At 42.7% G+C, this 10,092-nt stretch overlaps 1 protein-coding gene across 1 annotated transcript in view; it reads left to right on the forward strand.

The window, feature by feature from the left end:
* LOC113215457 (uncharacterized) overlaps positions 1–10,092 on the forward strand; it is a 44,991-nt gene that overhangs the window by 1,043 nt on the left and 33,856 nt on the right. The window lies entirely within an intron of this gene.

Here is a 10,092-nt window from a genome sequence, read left to right on the forward strand (position 1 = left end):
CCGCCCGCCCGCCGCTCCTCCGCGCGCCCGCCCCCACCACCGCTCTCTGTTTCCGCTTTTGTTCTTCTTACTTCCGCTCCGCGCTCTTGAGGGACACCCTATATAGCATTCCGTTAAAGCTGAAATGCAGAAGAATGCGGGGAAGAAGAAAACGGAAATCGCTATGCTTTAACATGGTGACTTCCGTTTTCTTGTTCCCCGCATGTTTCTGCATTTCAGCTTTACCTGAATGCTTTATTTCTTTTCTTTACTCCGTGTACGCTAGACTTTGTCTCGCGTAACAGGTCTTGCACTCAAGCAGATAGTGATATACGAAGAAAAATGATGCAAAAAAAGAAAAAAAAAAATCGCGTAACAGGTCTTGCACTCAAGCAGATAGTGATATACGAAGAAAGATGATGCAAAAAAAGGGAAAAAAAAACAACAACAAAAAAAAAAACAAGCAACTTCGTTCGGCAGGGGCCGGGCCTGCTTGGCCTGACGGCGGCGATAGTCGGGCCTGCGGCTGGATGTGTTTAAACCGACCCCTGCGCTTGCCTCCGCTCACTCGCCCCGTCAGTCGCTTTGGTAAAATGCTTTGAAATTGAGAAAAACACGGTCTATAAGTGACATTTCTTGGTAATTAAGAGTTGGGCAACATTTTAAGTCTTATTTATCATGTCAAAGACTTCAGAATGGGAATAAATCATAAGTCAAAAGTTAGGATTTGGAGGTTAGGGGTAATCGTATTTTCATATTGAGTTATAATTTGAGTTCCGCCGAGTTCCACTCTAACTCTTGCACCAATTGGTAGCTACGACACTAATTAACGTATCCCGCTTGAGAACAGGTCTGTGGTAAATGGGAGGACTGTCGTAAGTTTTTTGGACTAAGTTTTCAGGCAGCAGAGAAAACGTCTTCCGCATGATATCAAACTCGAAACAATTTAAAATGTAAGCGTAGACCTTCTGAATATAAAGGCAATTGTCTAAATTCTTTTACCTTCTAGTAGTGACCTTCCACAACCAAAATTGGGTTACGACAAAAAGATTTTAGTTCTAATTTGGGGAAGAGTAGCGTATGTCCACTTATGACAAATAAAATTCTACTGGTTTTTGGGCAGACAGGCGTAAGTCCACTTGCGACAAATTTCCTATCAAGATGAAGACAAGGATACTGCAGGACAGCTACATATGTGCTGGGCGCACATTGTCTAGCTTTGGGACGGGTTTAGTGGATACTGGCAAAAGAAAAATATTGAATGGTATAACTATTATTTTTTTGAGCATAACGTCGTAAGTATACTTGTTCCACTAAGATTTCAATTGATAATATGGTAAAGTGGCGTAACTTGACTTACGACATCTGATACTGCAAAGTTTCTCACGCCAAGTGGCGTAAGTGGACTTGCGCCCTTTTTGCTTTAAAAGGAACCTCTATTTTGGAGTTACGACATATTTCACCACTATCTACCTCCCAAACTATGCCTCTGTCATGTTTTTTGATAAAAAGTAAATTGTAGAGCTAGACCGGCTGAATACGAATACGTTAAAAAGTCACTTTGTGACATTAGTGGACTTACGACAGTCTTCCCATTTGCCACAGAGGTGCCACAAGCTGCCACCTTGGCGATGCTGAGCATTCAAAAATGGCCTTTTTGGGTGGAAGTGTCCGGCTGGCTCTGCCAAAAATGTGCCAAAACATGTGATATGGTTGTGTTTGAACACGTGAACATACTTTTACCTGTTGCTGTACGGCGTTCATAGAAACAGAACCGAAAACTTGGCAATTATAGCAACTTTTTGGGGGTGGGGTGGGTGGTGGACCAATTTTACACTTTTCCGCACTTTTCACTAAATTTGCAGGTTTTTGATGACATTACCCCAGAAAACTCCGTAATTCCGAATTATATGCCGATCGTGAAAAGATTTGACTTTTGTCGCGATTTTGAACCTAAATCTCCCACTGTGCGTCGTCTTTGAGTTTGGCCCGTAGACACGAGAAAGGGATGTAACGGTGAAGCACCGCGACTATAACCCACCGTTCTGCTTAGAAAACGTTTTTTGGGGGTGGGGGAGAGTTTCCTTTCTATTTTGCGGTTTTTAGGCCCTTTTCTACAACTTATTGTTCACTATAGCAATTTTTAACTTATTTTCGTCACAAAAGACCCTCTAGCGCCTTAACGGTAAACGCGATTATTGGCAGGGTTGTTGTTGACAATATACAGTAAACATGGCGACGAGACCTTGCATCCTCGTGTCTGTCTGTCTGTCTGTTCCACTAGAAGGAGCACTCCGACTCCCACTCTGGGGGCAGGGGTTCGGTACCGGGCCGGCGACAGCTGCCCGGCCGAGACGTTTGTTTTCATTTTCATTTCTTGCAGGGGATTGTCTGAAGATTGTCTGAGGCGCCAAAGTCTGGTAACCCATTGCCAAATCCACAAACGGCAGTCAATCCTCAGTCTAACTGGGCTGAGGATCGACTGCCGATGGCCTATGTGGTCTGGTTGTTAACGGTGTGGTTTGTCTGAAGTTTGTCCGCCGTTTGTCGATGAGGATGATCAGCCGTTTGGCTACGGTTTGGCTGCCGATAGACTGACGATGAACACACTAAATGTCAAGGAACAATTTTGTCCATGGTCAAAGTACAATTTTGTCTCCATGTGACTTCAAATACGAGGCGAGCCCTCACAAATAACTAACAGACAATTAATAGAACTCGATAAAATTAACAGGATAACAGCACTGAAGATGGGGGTGAGGAGGTTTGTTTTACTCACAATAGATTGAAAAAGCCACTTTGATCTTGTTTTCAGTTCTCAATGCAAGAACATTGATTCCATGTCTTATTAGCCTAGGCTAATATAGCCCAAGCACTTAACCTCACCAATGTTCACATTGTGTTTGGAGGCAGTAAATTTGCTTTAGTCTGATGTGTCTGTTCTGAAATCGACACGGATGACAATAAGCGTCGATCCCATCCCACTGCCACAGCTAAGAACACTTAAAATACAAATAAATCTTAAATCACACTCGATGCAAGTTCTTGTCGCTATGTTTACTGAAAACTGTTAATTACAATTTGCGTCCGGCGTCTGGCGGGTCTGGCGTCTGCTTGATTTCTTTTTCTTGATTTCTTGCCCCTCATACTGTGGATAGGTATTATGTTCTGCAAATTGTTAAACACGATTATTGGCAGGGTCGTTGTTGACAATATACAGTAAACATGGCGACAAGAACTTGCATCCTCGTGTCTGTCTGTCTGTTCCACTAGAAGTAGATGTGCTTGAGACTTGAATTTTCAGGGTTTCTTAAGGTCCACTCCTAGAGAACGAAACGCCTACGGCAAATCCTGGCAACCACCGCTAAGGGGCTGAAAGGGGGTATCAAAGAAAACAAGGTTGGTCAAAAAAGTCAAAAAACAAAATTTTTTGTGATCTCTTAAGGGGTAATTCGTCAAAGTAGAGCCCTTCGGGCGAAAATTTCGTCCGTTTGGCTCTATCTCTAACCGTTTAGGCGCTGCAGGGTCTTTTTAGCAGATGATACCTTAAAAACCTTTTGACTAAACGTAAAGAATAGATAAGTAAATTTAAGGTGTCAGCTAGCTTTTACTCTCGAAACGGCAAGGGAATCAAGCGGAGACCAGAAAACAATTTCTTTAGCGCTGGCGGAACCGTGTCCGGGTGAGTGCCTGAGTGAGTGTCCAGGGTGGCCACGCAACCTGGAAGTCAGGGAAGTCAGGGAAAAGTCAGGGAAAAAAATACTGGTCAGGGAAGTCAGGAAAAAGTCAGGGAAATTGAGTGTTGGTCAGGGAAAATGACTGAATCTTGCCCCAAATTGTTGTTTTCAAACTTTCAGTGGCATTTTCAATTTTTTGGGAGGAAAAAAGTTCCATTTAAAATACATTTAGAAGTCAGGGAATTCGCGTAAAAAGTCAGGGAAAGGTCAGGGAAAAGTCAGGGAATTTGAAAACTCCAATTGCGTGGCCACCCTGGTGTCGCTTCAGGCCCCCACCCTTACCCTGCGGGCGTCGCCGTATAGGTTCGCACGTCCTTCAGTCAGCGTCCTGGCCTCTCGGCCTGGGCGGCCCGGACGGCCCCGAGGTTGCCGACGAAGGGTTCGCTCGCGCCTCAAGGACATGGACACGAGGGCGTCGCCGTCGAGGTTCGCACGTCCTTCAGTCAGCGTCCTGGCCTCCCGGTGCGGGTGGCCACGAGGTTGCCGTTGCTGACTTGCGCCAGGAGGTACGTCGTGGGCATCGCCGAGCAGATGGGGATGGTGGCGGAACGGGGGGCGTTGTGTACCGGACTGCTCCTGTCCTGTACGTGGCGTTGTGGGTGTCCTTGACAGATTTAGTGGGGAGGAAGGGTACGCAAGTGTACAGTAGACTCAAAAAAACCGATGTGTTTCGTATCACCATTGGCTTATTAGAGTATGCTGGACTCATGCTGCCTCCAAGTCCGTCGTAATGTCCGTGTGGTAGTCCTTATCTTTGGGCGGTCCTGCGAATGGCAGCTGCGGCTGGAGCCCCTCAGGGCAGCCTGGTAGGCAGGCCCGCAGCACACGCCTGTTGAAGTGGCGGCCTACCCCTGCGGCCTGAAGCGTCCGTATTGTATCGGGAATGCCTGCTTACCATTATAACAGACCACCACACAAATTATATATTGCCCCAGGGACATTTTTGTCCAGCTCCAATGCACATTCTCCATCATTTTCTGCATTATTAAACCGTTCCCAGTACTAGGGACAATTTTGTCCACTTAAAATGCACTTTTTTTTTTTACATCTAGATCCAGAGGCAATTTTGTCCCTCTATGAATGCACAATTCAATAGACCATTCCGGTAAACCGAAAAGAAAGAAGAAGAGGCGGAAGAAGCAAAGCGTTCTATGAGAAATATACGGTGCGCCTTGGGAACTCTTGAACATAATCCATCGTAAACTAGATATTCTGCGTCGCCTGATAGTGAGACTTATTGTCGTTAACTCTCAGACGACGAATTTAGACATCAGTCAAGTTACGTTTTGACCGCTGGATCCGACCTTGGAACCGACGCACACCGTATATTTCTCATACTCGCCTTTGCTTCATTCGTCTGTTCTTCTTTTTTTTCGCTTTACCGGAATGGTCTATTGCATCAAGGGGGGTGGACAATTTTGTCCATGGCAAGATACAATTAACTTGTCACTCTTTTTTATGGACAAAAAATGTCCCTTGCCATTTAGTGTGTACCTGCCGTTTAACTGCGCTTTACCTAAGAACTAACCGTCACCCTCGACAAGATTCAGACAACATTCAGGCTATTAATTTGCCTCGGAAATGGACCAAGTTGTTTCCTGTTTCGTGGACAAGACATTTGTCCCAGCGAGTGGACGTTTAAATCCGTCCCCTTTTTCGCAACAAATTTGTTTCGAAGGAGGGGACAATTTGTTCAAGGAACATTTGGTCCCTTCCAATGAAACAATTTGTCTTTAAAATGACACGTTATTGTCCATAGATCTCTTGTCTGCGGCTATGGACAAACATTTTGTTGCTAGTTTAAGGTACAAAAAAAAGTTCTTTTACATTTACACTCTAAATGTAAAAGAACAATTTTGTCCATAACGAGGGAACAGATTTACAAGTTACAAAATTGTTTCGTTAGAGAGGACGAATTTCAATTTTGTTCAATCCTCATGGACAAACTTGTTTCCTGTTTCGTGGACAAGACATTTGTCCCAGCGAGTGGACGTTTAAATCCGTCCCCTTTTTCGCAACAAATTTGTTTCCCAGGAGGGGACAATTTGTGCAAGGAACATTTTGTCCCTTCCACTGACACAATTTGTCTTTAAAATGACACGTTTTTGTCCATAGATCTCTTGTCTGCGGCTATGGACAAACATTTTGTTGCTAGTTTAAGGTATAGGAAAAAGTTCCTTTACATTTAGAGTGTACGTACACTTTTCTTTCAGTAGACTTAAAATGACGTAGTGCGTTGCTACTGGTTGCAGTTCATTTATAAGGTGGGCTCCTTACGTCCATATAAACCTTATACAAATGCAGGTATGTTTGTATTATGGATCAAATTGTCCATAATCCGTTTATAATACCGACGGATTTCATCCGTATTTTGGATGATTTGTGATTCATAACACGCAAGGTAAAAATAAATGTCTTGAAATTCGAGTAAATTTCTTGGATTTCAAGGTCGGGTGGATAATTACAAGATTGGCCCTTGAAATTCCAGACTCTGTCTTGAAACCCGCCGCTTCCACGGGTAATCCTTGGAATTGTCGTCTGGTATTCAAGGGTTTTCCTTGGAGCACAATCTGGATACTTCAAGGCTAACCCTTGAATACCAGACGACAATTCCAAGGATTACCCGTGGAAGCGGCGGGTTTCAAGACAGAGTCTGGCATTTCAAGGGCCAATCTTGTAAGTATCCACCCGACCCTAAAATCCAAGAAATTTCCTCGTATTTCAAGACATTCTTTTTACCGTGCGCTTGCACAAAATTTTCCGTGAGCAAATCCGTAGAAGAAAGACTGAGAGTGCGTGAAGGGCAGACTTTATCTGATATTGTTGTGTCACATTTTTTCATGTCCCTACTTGCGTTCTTTTTTTTTTTTGCAGTGTGCTACAATTACCATGGAAACTCTTCCGGACACCGTACTTGTGCGCATTCTAGCACTTCTCGACCTCAAGACACTTTTATCATCAGTGCCACTAGTATGCAGGTATTTCTCAAGAGAACATATCACTCTCAATCGGTTGTTGCTGTTTTTTTGCTCCCCTGTCAGTTTTTCTGCTGCGAAAAACCTTTGTAAGCTACTAACAACTTTTCCATGAGTAATGCGAAATAACTCCTATCTTGCAACTACATCAAGTCGTATTATCACTTGATAAGAGATCCTATTTAGGTTATTGTCAGTTTCAAACGTGTGTGGTCCATCAGATAGGCGCACCTGACCGGTTTATTTCTCATAGTAGACGAAGAGCGTTCTGCGCCCTAGCGGCCAGAGCTGAAAGCAGCGCTGTCGCTCATTAACAAATTAGTAATCCTGCTGCGTAAAAACGTATATTTATTAAGAAATAAATTAGTGCAGGTGTGAGTGTCGTGTCTAACGAGGGGGAAATCACGTACGAGCTATTTCGTGGTATTTCTCTTCTCATTTCCATAATTTCTTATTCCATTTTGGTTATTTCTCGCCTATTTCAGATTATTTTAGGTTATTTCGCGGTATTTCGCAGTATTTCGGAGGTATTTCGCGGATATTTCACCGACTATTTCGCACCTATTCCGCACTATTTCGTCTGTATTTCGGACTATTTCGAGGGAAGGTGTACGAATTCTTTTTCAAGTGATTTCCCCCTAGGTGTCTAAAAGGACCGGAAACAGATCCATCATATTTATTGTCTAGCTCTGTAAAATTTTAAGTCAGAAAAAAGTGTGAACCTGAAGTGATACAATGTGGTCTAAAACCTGTTTATGAGTTCTATTTACCACACTTTTTTCGTTGTTCTTCTTCACTGCCAAAAAAAAATATGTACAAAAATACAAATGGATTCCATACCAAACCACCGAACCCCCGTACCAATTCGTGGGGCACTGCAGGGAATTTTGTTTATCTTAATCTAGATTTTATATGCTTTTTTTTTTAGAGTATGTGAAAGTGTTGTCAGAATTTTTTCGACCGAGTTAAAACTTTCTGAGTTTTAGTGAAAATTGAAAGTTTTAAATTTATGATCTTAGGAAAAAACTTGCACCCAAGGGGAAACAGGCTTTAACTTCGGTGTACGTTTTCTTGAACATCGGTGAACTTCGGCGAAGTCAAGTGAATTTCGGGAACATCGCTGAACTTCAACTGAATTTCTGGAACTTCGACCTGATCAAGAGTCAAGAGCTATGAAAGCAAAAATCACCCTTCGTAATCTCAGTAATTCAGCCCGTAGATATCTGATTTGAGTAGGCTGGAGACACTTTTATAGTAATAAAGCACTCAAAATCGCCAAGTGGGGCCTTGAATATGTACCAATTTATTTTGAACTTCAGTGAACTTCCATGATTTATTAGGAACTTTAACTTTTTTTTTTAACCTTGGGGAACTTTGACAGTTTATTTGGAACTTAAAGGAATCCTGACGTTTGAATTTGAACTTCGGCGAACTCCGTGAATTTCGATATATTTCGGTGAACTTCGGCAAATTTCAGTGAACTTTGATCGAATTTTACATAGCGAACGTCAGTGAACTTCGGCTGAAATTCGGCCGAAGTTCGTATCCCTTGCGAGCACCTCTTGATTTTAGAATTGTTTCATTTGCACACAAGACCACTAAATTGGCCAAATTGGTCGGAAAAGGATCGTGGGGTGGGTAATAATAAACCCATCTTGTTAACTCGTGAAGGCAAGTACTTTTACTTCAAGTTGAGACTAGAACACATGCCTGACGTCCAACAGAGCCATCATTGTTATTTTTAAAACAGATTTGTATAACATTTAGTCATTCTTAGCTTTAGCTAGGTGAAAAGTATACCCTTATAACCCACACTTACCTGTGTAATCTTGTTTTAAATTGTGACATCTCATCTTGGCGATTCTCAGCAAACCGGCCATTTACGTTTTGCGTCCTGTCGAAGCTTTGTGATGTGGTTCCAACAGCACTGATAAAATAAGTGTTCAACTGCTCAACACTTGGAAGTGTGCAACTGCCAGTTGAATACTTGCAAAGTGTGCAAGTCCGTACTTGTTCAATTGCACGTGTTTAATTCGGTATGTGTGCACTTGCAATTGCACACTTGAGTGTGCAACTCCTCGTTTGAACATTCTTTAAATTGAACGCTCACTGTGTAGGGTGTGCTAAACCAAGGAGTTGAACACTTGCAAGTATTCAACTTCCAGTTGCAAACTTGCAAGTGTTGAGCAGTTGAACGCTTAGTTTATCGGTTAGGGTTTTATACCACCTAGATACTAAGAAGCATTAACAAGACTGCAACAGTGGGTGACTAGACTGGAGCAGTTAAAATAAGGGTCGTAGCCCGTTTAGAAATGAGAAGTTCCAGAATATGCCTCTCATCAGACTCAGTCTGAAACCCGTCTTTCGGACAAGCTCGAAAAGACGTAAAATAAGCCACTTTTCGGAACATGTCCGATGCTCTGCGCTGGTGCGACATCGGACTCGTTTCGGACTCGCACTAAAGGGAGGCCCGAGAAAAAGCAGAGGAGACGAGTATTTGATTCCCTGCTCTTCGGACTTGCCCTTTCCTTACCGACGCTCTAACCAACTGAGCCATGCTGACTTCTTGGAGACGATGCCATCGGGCCGCCTCTTCAACTACTCGCCCTATATAGACAAAGCGTCATGCTCTGTAGTGGGCGAACGAAATGACGTACACGAATGCGGTTTTCGACAATTATGTAGGCAAGGGACGCTCTACGATTTCTACTTGAATGCGATACAATACAATTCCAAGGTGGCGGAGGACGATTTTTGTCAACCATCAGTTATTCCTATTTATTTAATCCCTGGGTGAGATTTTTCCTTAGGATTTTAACAGGGTAGGTTCCTAGATATCAGTGTACATGAAATGATTGCTGATATATCAGCAATCATCCATGATCACGCTTCAGTTTTTGGCTAAAATTTCCCTTTAGGTGAAACATTGGAAGGTGGATGGCATTTCCTTATTCCCCGTGAAAAAAGCTTTTAAACGAGCTACTATGTGATAGGGTTCAGAATTGACCGTTCCCCAAATATAACTTGGTTTATGTAACCGACACACAGTAGGACGAAAAGGCGAAAAGTGGGAAAAAAATATTTAAGAACGGTTTTCGACTAATTGGGACCTGCTGATTTCAAAAATGACAACCATTCGACGATACGAGGTCGTTCTATGCAGTTTGCGCCCCTATGAAAAAAATCGCAAGAAGATACCAAAAAATGGATGACGTATTCAGATTCCTTGTGAAAAATTGAAGAAGAAATCATAATCGAAATTGAGTCTGAGTAACAAACAAGGGTCAAAACAGGCGAAAAACATCATTTTTTGGGCAAAATCTCAAAATATCTCAAGTTCCACTAGGAGCAGAAAATTAGGAGTGGTATATTCGGATTTCTGGTAAAAAACTGAACTAGAA

Source organism: Frankliniella occidentalis, unplaced genomic scaffold (genome assembly GCF_000697945.3).
Source record: "Frankliniella occidentalis isolate FOCC.00 unplaced genomic scaffold, Focc_3.1 Scaffold5, whole genome shotgun sequence".
NCBI lineage: Eukaryota > Metazoa > Arthropoda > Insecta > Thysanoptera > Thripidae > Frankliniella > Frankliniella occidentalis.